The sequence below is a fragment of the Macaca nemestrina genome, chromosome X, assembly GCF_043159975.1.
Source record: "Macaca nemestrina isolate mMacNem1 chromosome X, mMacNem.hap1, whole genome shotgun sequence".
NCBI classification, from domain to species: domain Eukaryota; kingdom Metazoa; phylum Chordata; class Mammalia; order Primates; family Cercopithecidae; genus Macaca; species Macaca nemestrina.
Window position 1 is genome coordinate 47736254 of NC_092145.1, and position 14585 is coordinate 47750838.

Genomic DNA, 14585 nt, shown 5'->3' on the forward strand with positions numbered 1-14585 from the left:
AAGGCAGTGTGCTAGGCATTGAGGGGACTACAAAGTATTTGCCCCAAGGGATTCGTTCATTCAATAAACATTTAGTGAACATTCTTTATGTGCTAGGCCCTGTTTATTAGCACAAGAATACAGTAGTAAACAATTAAAAATACCCTGCTCTCATGGAGTTTACGTTCTCAAGCAATAAACATGTAAATAAGCAAAATACGTAGTATGTCAAATGGCAGTAAGTGCTGTGGAAAAAAAATCAGGCAAGGAAGGTGCGATAATGTGCCAGAGTGTAGAGGAGAGGAGTACAATTTTAAGTAGGGTGGTCAGAGAAGACCTGTCTGGGAAGGTAACATTCAGGCAAAGACCTGAAGGAGGAAAAAAAAAAACAAAGAATGAGCCATGCTGATATCTCGATAAGCAAAGAGAACACCAAGGGCAAATACCCTAAGGCAGATGTATCTCGCTTGTTTGAGGAATACCAATGCGGGACCAGTGTTGTGTGGTGGAGGTGGAATGTGTCTATAAAAGGAGGAAGGTGAGGTCAGTGAGATAAGAGTGACTGGAGGCCAGCACGGCATGGTGGCTCATGCCTGTAATCCCAGCACTTGGGGGCGCCGAGGCGGGCGGATCACTTGAGCTCAGGAGTTCAAGACCGGCCTGGGCAACGTGGCGAAACCTCGTCTCTACAAAAAATACAAAAATTAGCCAGGCGTGGTCATGGGCACCTGTAGTCCCACTGAGGCAAGAGAATCACTTGAATTTGGGAGGCGGAGGTTGCTGCAGTGAGTGGAGATCACACCACTGCACTCCAGCCTGGGCGACAAAGTGAGAGTCTGTCTAAACAAAACAAAACAGTGACTGGGGGACTCAGGTGGGCACGATGGCTCATGCCTGTAAAACTCAGTACTTTGGGAGGCCGAGGCAGGCAGATCGCTTGAGCTAAGGATTTGCAGACCAGTCTGGGCAACATGGCAAAACCTTGTCTTTACAAAAAATACAAAAATTAGCCGGGCATGGTGGCAAGCACCTGTAGTCCCAGCTTCTGGGGAGTATGAGGTGAGAGGATCACTTGAGCCTGGGAGGCAGAGATTGCAGTAAGCCGAGATTGCGCCACTGCCTTCCAGCCTAGGCAACGGAGAGAGACCCTGTCTCAAAAAAAAAAAAGTGATTGTGGGGAGAGTGCTGATCATGCAGAACCTTATAGGTTATTTTAGGGGTTTTTGCTTTTACTGAATAAGAATTTTTAGCAAAGAGTGACATGATCTAACTTCCCTTTTAAAAAGATCACCCCAGCTACTGAGAACAGAGTGTAGGAGGCAAGATAGGAAGCAGGAAGACCGATTAGGAGTTAACTTCCAAAGAAAGTTGGTAAGACATTTATACAAACAATTACAAAGCACAGACAGTGTAATACACTACCATAGAGAAGCCTGTGCTTGGATAACGTGGAGGCTGCTGTAACAAGGAGACTCTAAAATATAGCGGCTTTAGTAAGACAAATTATTTCTCTCTTGCATAACAGGTTGGCTGGTCTAAGCCAGTGGGATGATTCTGCTCCATGCTAGGTCATGGACACATCCACATTCTAGCTCAGAGAAGAGGTCTAGGCAAGGGATTTCCTTTTAAGCAAGTGAGATGAAATTTGTCCATCCCACTTTGTCACATCCCTTTGGCAAGAGCTCAGTCACAATTCGCACCTAGCTGCAAGAAAGACTAGGAAATGTTTTGTTAGGTGGCCCCGTTCCCAGAAAGAAGAGAAAGTGAATTTTGGGTATGCAACTAGAAGTCTCCTATAAGTCCCAAATAAAATGCTGTGCAGGTCCAGAGGTAGAAGATATCACCTCTGCATGGAGTATCCTGGGAAATATTTTTGGAGGTAGAGCACACCAACTAGGCTTTGATTGATGAGTAGGGTTTTGACAGGCAATGATTGGGAGGAGGTGGCTCTTCCAGGCAGGAAGAAAAGATGAGGAAGCAGAGAGAGGTTTTGAAGAAGAGAAAATAGTTTAGTTTTGCTGGAATATCAAGTACCATATTGGGACTTCATTCAGCAAGCAATAGGAAGCCATTGACTGTTCTGGAGTAAGAGCATGACACGATCATAACTGTGCTTTAGGTAAACTTTTCTGTGTAGGGTGAAGAACAGGGAAGAGATTGGAGGCAGGCAAACCAGATTGGGAGAGCAAGTTAGTAATGTCATTAACTATGCCAGTAGCTGTAGGGTTTAAGAAGAGGAATGGTAAAGACATTGTGAATCTCAACCTTTTAGAGATTATGGACCGCTTTGAGAATTTTATGACCACTATAGATCCTCTCTCCAGACACAAGTATTCCTCACTTTATTGCACTTTACTTTATTGTGCTTTGCAGATACTGCATTTTTTACAACTTGAAGGTTTATGGCAACCCTCTATTGAGCAAGTCTATTGATGCCATTTTTCCAAGAGCATGTGCTCATTTTGTGATTCTTTGTCACATTTTGGTAATTTTTGCAATATTTCAAGCTTTATTATTATTATTTTATATCTGTTATGGTGATCTATGATCAGTGGTCTTTGATGCTACTATTGTGATCGTTTTGGGATGCCATGAACCATGCCTATGTAAGACAGGGAACTTAATTGATAAATGTTGTGTGTGTTCTATGTTCTGACTGTTCCGCTGACCAGCCATTCCTCCATTTCCCTTTCTCTCCTCATGCCTTCTTATTCTCCGAGGGACAACACTATTGAAAGTAGGCTAATTAATAACCCTGCTGTGCCCTCTAAGTGTTCAAGTAAAAGGAAGTGTTGCACGTCTCTCACTTTAAATCAAAAGCTAAAAATGATTAAGCTGAGTGAGGAAGACATGTCAAAAGCTGAGACAGGCTGAAAGCTAGGTCTCTTGTGCTAGTTAACCAAGTTGTGAATGCAAAGGAAAAGTTCTTGAAGGAAATGAATAGTGCTACTCCAGTGAACACATGAATGATAAGAAAGCAAAACAGCTCTACTGACAATATGGAGAAAGTTTGAGTGGTCTGAATAGATCAACCCAGCCACAAAATTCTCTTAAGGCAAAGCCTAGGCCGGGCGCGGTGGCTCAAGCCTGTAATCCCAGCACTTTGGGAGGCCGAGACGGGCGGATCACTAGGTCAGGAGATCGAGACCATCCTGGCGAACACGGTGAAACCCCGTCTCTACTAAAAAATACAAAAAACTAGCCGGGCGAGGCGGCGGGTGCCTGTAGTCCCAGCTACTCGGGAGGCTGAGGCAGGAGAATGGCGTAAACCCGGGGGGCGGAGCTTGCAGTGAGCTGAGATCCGGCCACTGCACTCCGGCCCGGGCGACAGAGCCAGACTCCGTCTCAAAAAAAAAAAAAAAAAAAAAAGGCAAAGCCTAACCCAGAGCAAGGCCCTAACTCCCTTCATTTCTGCGAAGGCTGGGAGACATGAAGAAGCTGCAGAAGAAAAGTATGAAGTTAGCAGAGGTTGGTTTATGAGGTTTAAGGAAAGAAGCCATCTCTGTAACATAAACGTGCAAGGTGAAGCAGCAAGTGCTGATGTAGGAGCTGCAGCAAGTTATCCAGAACATCTAGCTAAGATTATTGATAAAGATGGCTATACTAAACAACAGATTTTCAGTGTAGATGGTAAAAGCCTTCTATTCAAAGAAAATGCCATCTAAGACTTTCACAACTAGAGAGGTCAATACCTGGCTTCAAAGCTCCAAAGGACAGATTGACTCTCTTGTTAGAAGCTAATGCAGCCATTGACTGCATCGGTCAATGCTCATGTATCATTCTGAAAATTCTAAGGCCCTAAATAATTAGGCTACATTCTACTCTGCCTGTGCTCTATAAATGGAACAACAAAACCTGGATGATAGTGCATCTGTTTATAGCATGGTTTACTGAATATTTTAAGCCCGTTGTTGAGACCTACAGCTAAAAAAAGAGAGATTCCTTTCAAAATATACTGTTCATTGTCAATGCACCTGGTCAGCCAAGAGCTCTGATGGAGATGTACAAGGAGATTAAAACTATTTTCATGCTTGCCAACACAACAACCATTCTGAAGCTTATGGATCAAGGAGTCATTTTGACTTTCAAATCTTATTTTTTAAGAAATATGTTTTGTAAGGCTGCCATAGATAGTGATTCCTCTGATGAATCTGAGCTAAGTAAATTGCAAATCTTCTGGAAAGGATTCACCATTTTATTTCATTTTATTTTTTGTGATTGAAAACAACAACTATTGTATTTATTCACAATTCTGCAGTCAGGAATTTGGGCAGGGCTCAGCTGGAATGTTCTTATGCTTCATATGGTGTCAGTTGGGATATCTTATAAGGTTGCAGTCAGGGTCAGCTTCACAGGCATGCAACCTATGTAGTTGCGGAGAGCCCCACACTCAGAGGGACCTTGCAGTTAGTTTAATGCTCTGCTGTTGCCATCTTAAAATTCTAAATAACTTTTGAACAATGGATCTTGCATTTCTGTTTTGCACTGGGCTCCACAAATTATGTAGCTGGTGTTGGTTATAATCAGATGGTGACTGGGGCTGGACTATCCAGGATAGCTTCATTCACAAATCTAGGGTCTTAGTAGTGTTGACTGGGAGGCTGGGACCTCTTTGTCTCTCTCTCTACATGACTAGCTTGGGCTTCCCCACATGGCAACTGGATCAAAATATTCATAAGCCTTCCATGTTATCAGTTTTTTTCTTGTTGTCACCTCCTCCTTTTTCCAGGGTACATGCTGCTGCTGGATTAACCCCATAGAAAGTTTCAGTTCATAGAGGGACACCAGATTCACCACTTTAGATACCATTAACATTCATGATTCATGGGAGGAGGCCAAAATATTAACAGGAGTTTGGAGGAAGTTGATTCCAGCTCTCCCAGATGGCTTTAAGGAGTTCAAGACTTTAGTGGAGGAAGTAACTGCAGATGTGGTGGAAATAGCAAGAGAACTAGAATTAGAAGTGGAAACTGAAGATGTGACTAAATTGCTGCAATCCCATGATAAAATTTGAATGGATGAGCAGTCATCTCTCTCTCTTTTTTTTTCCTTTGCTTACGGATGAGCAAACAAAGTGGTTTCTTGAAATGGAATCTATTTCTGGTGAAGATGCTGTGGGCATTGTTGAAATGACAACAAAAGCTTTAGAACATTACATAAACAGTGGCAGGGTTTGAGAGGATTGCATCCAACTTTGAAAGAAGTTCTGCTGTGGCTAAAATGTTATCAAACAGCATTTTATGCTACAGATAAATCTTCTGTGAAAGGAAGTCAATCAGTGTGGCAAATTTCATTGTTGTCTTTTTAAGAAAATTTTTATAGCCAATTCACCCTTTAGCAACAGCCACCCTAATCAGTCAGCAGCCCTCAATGTTGAGGCAAGATCCTCCACCAGCAAAAAAGATTACTACTTGCTAAAGGCTTAGATGATCATTAGCATTTTTTAGCAATGAAGTTTTTTTGTTTGTTTTTGTTTTTGTTTTTGTTTTTGTTTTTGAGACAGAGTCTCACTCTGTCACCCAGGCTGGAGTGCAGTGGTATGATCTTGGCTCACTGCAACTTCCGCCTCCTGGGTTCAAGCGATTGTCATGCCTCAGCCACTTGAGTAGCTGGGATTACAGGCGTGCACCACCACTATTGGCTAATTTTTGTATTTTTAGTACAGACAGGGTTTTGCCATGTTGACCAGGCTGGTCTCAAATTCCTGGCCTCAAGTGATCTGCCCACCTCGGCGTCCCAAAATGCCAGGATTACAGGCATGAGCCACCGTGCCCAGCCTACCATAAAGTATTTTTTAATTCAGGTAGTGATATGGTTTGGATATATGTTTCCTCAAAATGACAAGTTAAAATGTAATCCCCAGTTGGAAACGGTTCTGGTGAGAGATGTTTGGGTCATGGAGGTGGATCCCTCGTGAATGGCTTAGTGCTGAACTTCAATAGTGATTGAGTTCTGTATTCTGAGTTCATGGGAGATCTGGTTGTTTTAGAGTGTGGCACTTTTCCCCTTTGTTCCCTTGCTTCTGCTCTTGCCATGTGACATGCTGGCTCCCTGTCACCTTCTGCCATGATTGGAAGCTTCCTGAGGTCCTCACCAGGAGCAGATGCCAGCACCACATTTCCTATAAAGCCTACAGAGCTGTGAACCAGTTAAACCTCTTTTTCTTTATAAATTACCCAGACTCGGGTATTTCTTTATAGTAACACAAAAAAACAGCCTAATATAGGCATGTACTTGTTATTTTAGACATAATGCTATTGCACACTTAACAGACTACAATGTAGTGTAAACGTAATTTCTATATGCACTGGGAAATAAAAAAAATTCATGTGATTTGCTTTATTGCAATGTTTGATTTACTGTGGTGGTCTGAAACTGAGCCCACAATATTTTCAAGGTATGCCTATAAATTATCATAGAAGCTTGGACTCATTAGTTTAAAACTAAACACAGGCCAGATGCAGTGGCTCACTCCTGTAATGCCAGCACTTTGGGAGGCCAAGGTGGGCGGATTACAAGGTCAGAAGTTCGAGAACAGCCTGGCCAACACGGTGAAACCCTGTCTCTACAAAAAATACACAAATTAGCCGGGCATGGTGGCAGGCACCTGTAATCCTAGCTATTCGGGAGGCTGAGGCAGGAAAATTGCTGAAATCTGGGAGGCAGATGTTCCAGTGAGCTGAGATTGCACCACTGTACTCCAGCCTGGGTGACAGAACAAGACTTCGTCTGAGTGATGGGGCGGGTGGGGAACTAAACATTCCATTAGGGCAAAAACTAAGTGCTGTGATCTGATTGGCTATCTGTGGAATGTAAACGTATGTGGAAAGAATGTTATCTTTGCTCCTTATTTCTCTCTAGAAAGATAAGCACAATCAGGGTATGTGGGCAAGGAATTACTCTTTGAGAGATTATTTATTTACTTATTTTTATTTTTGAGATGGAGTTTGGCTCTTGTCGCCCAGGCTGGAGTGTAGTGGTGCGATCTCAGCTCACTGCAACCTCAGTCCGCCTCCCAGGTTCAAGTGATTCTCCTGCCTCAGTCTCCTGAGTAGCTGAAATTACAGGCACCCATCACCATGCCCAGCTAATTTTTTGTAGTTTTAGTAGAGACGGGGTTTCACCATGTTGATCAGGCTGGTCTTGAACTCCTGACCTCAAGTGATCCACCCGCCTCAGCCTCCCAAAGTGCTGGGATTACAGACGTGAGCCACCTCGCACGGTAAGAGATTTAATTTAAATCTCTTTGAGGAGATTTGAATTAAAATACTTTAGGAAAAAAAATGTCCTCAGCCAGGCGTGGTGGCTCATGCCTGTAATCCCAGCACTTTGGGAGGCTGAGGCAGGTGGATCACCAGAGGTTAGGAGTTCGAGACCAGCCTTGCCAACATGGTGAAACCCCGTCTCTACCAAAAAAATAAATAAATAAATACAAAATTAGCCGGATGTGGTGGTGCATGCCTGTAATCCCAGCTACTTGGGAGGCTGAGGCAGTAGAATTGCTTGAACCTGGGAGGTGGAGGTTGTAGTGAGCTGAGACTGCACCACTGCACTCCAGCCTGGGCAACAAGAGCTAAACTCCATCTCAAAAAAAGAAAAAGAAGGCCAGGCGCGGTGGCTCACACCTGTAATCCCAGCACTTTGGGAGGCCAGGCGATCTTCTGACAAGGTCAGGAGATCGACACCATCCTGGCTAACATGGTGAAACCCCGTCTCTACTAAAAATACAAAAAAAAAAAAAAAAATTAGCCAGGCGTGGTGGTGGGCGCCTGTAGTCCTAGCTACTCGGGAGACTGAGTTATGAGAGTGGCATGAACCTGGGAGGTGGAGCTTGCAGTGAGCCGAGATCACGCCACTGCACTTCAGGCTGGGCCGCAGAGTGAGACTCCGTCTCAAAAAACAAAACAAACAAACAAAAAAAAAAAAAAAAGAAAGAAAAAAATCTACTCAAACTTTTAGGGATGGATGAACATGGACAAATTAGACCATCAGAATAGGGAAAATGTATGTGTCAGGTAGGCATTAAGTTCATAAGAGATTTTTAAAAACTGGCAGAATTATATGTAAATCATGGCGAGTTCTGTAAATCTGATATACTGTCATTCAAAAGAAATGTGCTGAGTACCTATATACCAGGGCCTCTGGAGGGTGTGCCTACAGAGAATTAACAGTACACTATCCTTTCCCTTGAGTGGAGCAGACAAGACAGATACTTACAGAAATAAGGTTAATAATGGGGGCATGAGAAACATGATCATATTGAAAGAATCTGGGAAGGGTCTTGCAGAAAATGGGTGAGGTAAGACCAAAGATATTAACCTGAGGATACAGAGCAGGGAGAAGAGCTTTAACAAAGGCCATGGGCAGGTGAATATATGTGTGGGGTGAGGCAAGGAAGGGTGTGTTCAGAGCTCAGGCAAGAAAGGCAGCTAGAAGCCTGTGATGGTCAGATTTTTTTTGTTTTTAAAGACAGGGGCTTGCTATGTTGCCCAGGCTGGTCTCAAACTCCTGGGCTCAAGTGATCCTCCTGCTTCAACCTCCCAAGTAACTGGGACTACAGTCATGTGCTGTTGCACCAGCTGATGGTGAATTTTATGTGTCAACTTGAGTAGACTGTGGTCACAGTTATTGAATCAAACACTGATTTAGGTGTTGCTGTAAAGGTATTTTATAAATGTGATTAGCATTCATAATGGGTCGACTTTAAGTACAGAGATTTTCCTAGTTCGTCTGGGTGAGCCTGATCCAATCAATTAAAAAGCCTTAAGAGTGGAGCTGAGGTTTCTGTAAGGAAAAAGAAATTCCATGTGTGGACTGCAGCTTCAGCTACTGCCCCGAATTCCAGCCTGCCCCTCCTGATGGCCTGCCACACGGATTTCAGACTAGCCTAGCCAGCCCCCACCATGACGTAAGCCAAATCCTTACAATAAATTTCTTAATATATGTCTTGTACTGGTTCTCCTTCTCTCTCTCTCTCTTTTTTTTTTTTTCTTTTTTGAGATGGATTTTCGCTCGCTCTTGTTGCCCAGGCTGGAATGCAATGGCATGGTCTCACCTCACTGCAACCTCTGCCTCCCAGGTTCAAGCAATTCTCCTGCTTCAGCCTCCCAAGTAGCTGGGATTACAGGCATGTGCCACCACGCCTGGCTAATTTTGTATTTTTAGTAGAGACGGGTCTTCACCTTGTTGGTCAGGCTGGTCTCAAACTCCTGACCTCAGGTGATCCACCCACCTCGGCCTCCCAAAGTGCTGGGATTACAGGTGTGAGCCACTGCGCCCAGCCTGGTTGTCTTTCTCTGGTTGACCCTGACTGATATAAAACCAGACTGTGGAGGGCTTTGAATGCCAGTTTGAGAATACTGAATGCAGTCCAGATGAGGGGAGCTCTGAACTCTGACCTAGAAGGAAAGGGAAGGGAAGAGCATTGATAATTCTAGAAAATGCTGAGGGCTGCCCTCTTCCCCATATTTCATATTTCCAACCAACTCCAAAGCTCAGGGAAAATTATGTAAACACCCTTCTCAGTGGAAGGGCTCCCACCCTCTCCCCACCTCGTGGGATGTTTTGGTCTGGCTGGCTATACCTCCCTTTGAGATCCCAGGCATTATAGGAGAGTCTAAATTCATCCACTTGTTCCAATCAGTCATTTCTTCTGTAGGCATTTCTTTTTGTTGCTGTGTATTTTTTTGCTGGGACATGATAATTTTTATTTATTTATTTATTTATTTATTTATTTATTTATTTATTATTTATTTAACAAGGTCTCACTCTGGTGCCCAGGCTAGAGTGCAGGGGCGCCATCTCAGCTCACTGCAACCTGTGCTCAAGCAATCCTCCCACCTCAGCGTCCGAAGTGGCTGGACTACACGTGTGCACCACCACACCCAGGTAAAATTTTTTGTATTTTTTTGTAGAGACGGAGTCTCACCATGTTGCCCAAGGCTGGTCTCAAACTCCTGGCCTCAAGTGATCTGCCCACCTCAGCCTCCCAAAGTGTTAGGATTACAGTTGTGAGCCACCGCACCCGACATTCTGCAGGCATTTCATTCTTTCTTTCTTTCTTTTTTTGAGACGGAGTCTCGCTCTATCGCCCAGGCTGGAGTGCAGTGGCACGATCTCAGCTCACTGCAAGCTCTGCCTCCCAGGCTCACAGCGTTCTCCTGCCTCAGCCTCCCGAGTAGCTGGGACTATAGGCTCCTGCCACCATGCCCGGCTAACTTTTTTGTATTTTTAGTAGAGACGGGGTTTCACCATGTTAGCCAGGATGGTCTTGATCTCCTGACCTTGTGATCTGCCCGCCTCAGCCTCTCAAAGTGCTGGGATTACAGGTGTGAGCCACCGTGCCCAGCCTTTTGCAGGCATTTCTTGGGCAGCAACTGTGGACAAAGTACTGTATAGCGCTCAGCTTCCAGATTACAGAAATGAATAAAATATGACCCTTACCTCTAAGAAGCTTTACAAACAGACTTGTTGAGCACTAACTTTAACAGCAGACAGAGAGAAAGAAGCCCCCTCCTCTCCTCCCTGAAGGACCAGATCATCCTTTTCTGAGCCTGCCACTTTGATCCCCAGCACAGTGGGCTTCTTGCAGCCCAGTGGAAGATTTGACTAGCTGGGCTTCCTTTTCATCTTCAAGCAACCTGGCCCACTCCTGGGTATTAGCATTTCTTTCAGGGTATTTTCTCTTTTCTTTCTCCTATGTCGGCTCCAGTTTTTCCCTCTTGAAGCTAGTGTGACCTACTCTCATTGCTCATATTCCCTCCTTGGCCTTGTCAGCCAACCCCCAATTCAATGCCAACTGGTGGCAGGTGGGTGTTTCACTTTTGTAAGCACGCCAGAGAGCTTTCAAAGGTCACCACAAAGTCTATCACAGATGTAGAGACTGCCCATGCTGCAGCCCATCCTGGCCTCACTACCTCTCAGGAGTTGGTCCTTCTATTGGGGCACAGACTCCCAACCTTTTTTTTTTTTTTTTTTTTTTTTGAGACAGAGTCATGCTCTGTCACCCAGGCTGGAGTGCAATGGCGGGATCTCGGCTCATTGCAACCCCCGCCTCCTGGGTTCAAGTGATTCTCCTGCTTCAGCCTCCCGAGTAGGTGAGACCACAGGCACGTGTCACCACACGCGGCTAATTTTTTGTATTTTTAGTAGAGACGGGGTTTCACCATGTTAGCCAGAATGGTCTCGATCTCCTGACAGACTCCCAACCTTACATTCTCTGAGTCTTCAGCAAGAATGCAGGCTGTCTGAGGGCAGAGGCTATATAACTCTTACAGTCTCTAGCATAGATCAGCCTCAGAGAGAATGCATTTTTTTTTTCCTTTTTGTGGAGAACGGGGTCTCGCTATATTACCCAGGCAGGTCTCGAACTCCTGGGCTCAAGCTATCCTCCCACCTCTGCCTCCCTGAGAGCTGGGATTACAGGCGTGAGCCACCGCGCCCGGCCGAGAATGCATTTTAAACACTTAAAGATTTGAATTGAAAATCTGGATTGACACTGACAGATATCTCAGGAGGTGACTTTATTTATTTATGTATTTATTTGAGACAGAGTCTGGCTCTGTCGCCCAGGCTGGAGTGCAGTGGCACAATCTCGGCTCACTGCAACCTCTGCCTCCCAGGTTCAAGCGATTCTCATGCATCAACCTTCTGAGTAGCTGGGACTACAGGCGCGTGCCACCACACCTGGCTAATTTTTGTATTTTTGTTTTAGTAGAGATGGGGTTTCACCAGGGGTGACGGGGTTGGCCAGGCTGATCTTGAACTCCTGACCTCAAGTGATCAGCCCGCTTTAGCCTCCCAAAGTGCTGGGATTACAGGCATGAGCAACCATGCCCTGCCAGGAGGTGACTATTAATGGCCTCTCCAAAGACTTCAACATAGGAGTCTTCTGAAAGAGCAGAGGACTTATACATGTAAATCATGGTTTTATTAATATAAGTCGATCTTAAAATGAGTCCTGTTCTGGAAGATTTATCTCATAAAGTGAAGCTGGCTTGTTTTACCTTAGATAGGATTTGGCTGAAACCTTTAGATGTGTCTCACTCTTCTAGGGTCCCCGCGAGTTGGTTTCTTGTGAATATAGATGTTATTGTACAAGGTCAGCATGACGGGGAGCTAGAATCATGTAGGGATTTAAAATATGGGAGGTTTCAGTCCTTCCTGACAGAAGGTGATTAGATAAAAACAGCAGGGCCAAGTGAGCTTTGTAGTTTGTTCTGGTGCTTAAGTTTTATGAACTGGGGAGTTCTCCCAGTTTAATTACTGACTTGGGGAACATTGAGTGATGCTGGAAGTACTTGCCTTTGTTTAAAAATGCTTAAGTGAAAGTATGATGAGAAAAGGTGCTTTTTAAAAGCTAATAGACCCTTTAGTTCAACCCATTCATTTTATATGTAAGAAATTGATAGCCAGAGAGGGGAAGTGAATGCCCAAGGTCACACAGCTAGTTTTTGGAAGAGCTACAAGTCAAATCAAAGTCTTCTGGCTCATGGTGTAGGGCTTTCTTCGCTTGCAACTTTGTTACAGAGCCAAGCTAATATGGGCTCAGGGCAGCAGGAACTGCAAATCAAATAAAAGCCTCTTTCATTGTTCAGCAGGGAAAATCTGTCCAGTTTCTTCTTGGTTCCTTGAGTCTTTTCAGGTCCCTGGAGGCATTGTACATTCCTGCTGTGCCAGGTTAGGAAAGGGGCAGGGATGCTTGTCTTTGCTGCCTTGCTTTACTACCAATTCTGTCCTTGGTGACCAAGGCCATGTAGGCTTTTTTGGCTATAAGTCAAACTAGGACGCAGGAATTGCATTTACTTCCAAGAAACTGCAAATGGCTTGCCCATACTGCAGATTTATTCTCAAATTTATATGAGTGAATCAGGGAGGGGCAGTTGAGATCCTTGGTTTATAAGGGAGCAGGCTGAGGGGTTGAGTGATTAGGGCTCTAGAGAAGGCAGAGAGAACAGATGTTACCTCAGTGGCTTGGGCACTCCCCACTGTTATAATCACATAATTGAGAGAAGGGATTTCTGACGGCCACATTACCTAGGTAACACAGCATGCATATCAATTAAAAAAAATCATGGCCGGGCGTGGTGGCTCATGCCTGTAATCCCATCACTTTGGAAGGCTGAGACGGGCAGATCACCTGAAGTTAGGGGTTCGAGACCAGCCTGGCCAACATGGTGAAATCCCATCTCTACTAAAACTACAAAAGTTAGCTGTGCATGGTGGTGGACTCCTGTAATCCCAGCTACTTGGGAGGCTAAGACAGGAGAGTTGCTTGAACCCAGGAGGCGGAGGTTGCAGTGAGCAGAGATCGTGCCACTGAGAGAAGGAACTGCACTCCAGCCTGGGTGAAAAGAGTGAAACTCCGTCTCAAAAAATTTTTTCTTTTAATACAAAAATTAGCTGGGTGTGGTGGTGCACACCTGTAGTCCCAGCTACTTGGAAGACTGAGGCAGGAGAATCACTTGCACCTGGGAGGCGGAGGTTGCAGTGAGCTGAGATAGTGCCCTTGCACTCCAGCCTGGGCGACAGAGCCAGACTCTGCCTCAAAAAAAATCAGATTCATTGCATTCTGCATTGGATATGAGTATATCTGACATTGTAGGAAGCCTTTATGCCCAGCACAAAGTGCTTTATTCAGTTAATCAGATGGCTGAAGTTCATTATATTGCCCTGGCAGAGAAAATAGGGAGATGCAGTTCAAAAGATACAAAGTAGTAAATATGTAGGCTGTAGTATGTAGGATGAAGTCTAGAGATCTGATGTACAACATGTAACATGTCTATGATACCAGGTTTTGCTTGGGGAGAGGAAGAGAAAAAGGTGGGTTTTTGTTGTTGTTTTGTTTGTTTTTGTTTTTGAGACAGAATCTCACTTTGTCACCCAGGCTGGAGTGCAGTGGCGCCATCTCGGCTCACTGCAACCTCTGCTGCCCAGGTTCAAGCGATTCTCCTGCCTCAGCCTCCTGAGTAGCTGGGATTGCAGGCATGCACCACCACGCCCAGCTAATTTTTGTCTTTTTAGTAGAGAAGGGGTTTTGCCATGTTGTCCAGGCTGCTCTCGAACTCCTGACCTCAGATGATCCATTAGCCTTGGCCTCCCAAAGTGCTGGGATTACAGGTGTGAGCTACTGTGCCTGGCATGTTTATTCTCTTTAAAACAAAAACAAAAACAAAACAAAACAAAAAACAAAACAAAAACCCTTTCCTATTAAGCCTAAATGTTGAGGAAAAATTACAAATTCAAGCTTCCTTTAATTACAGCTGCTTTTAGCAAGGAGGATGAAGATGGAGGAAGAGCAGGAGGATGTCAGAGAAACATGTGAGGGGTATTGGCCAAAGGCCAAGATGAGCTTTGTGTTCACCAGACTGTGTCCACTGAGGACAGGGATTCTCCATTGAGGAAGTGAGCTGGCTTCGCAATTTCGAAAAAAAAGGCCCAGAGGAAAAGAGGTCTTGCATGTCTTTTTTGAGGGAAACTGACTGAAAACGGCTTTGCCTGAGAGCAATAGATATTTTGAGAAAACAGTCCCCCAAAGCTCTGTTGGCCAAGTTTCTAGTTCCAGGCCCTTGGTGCAAGCTTAATTAGTTTCTGTGGACCAGCTGCAA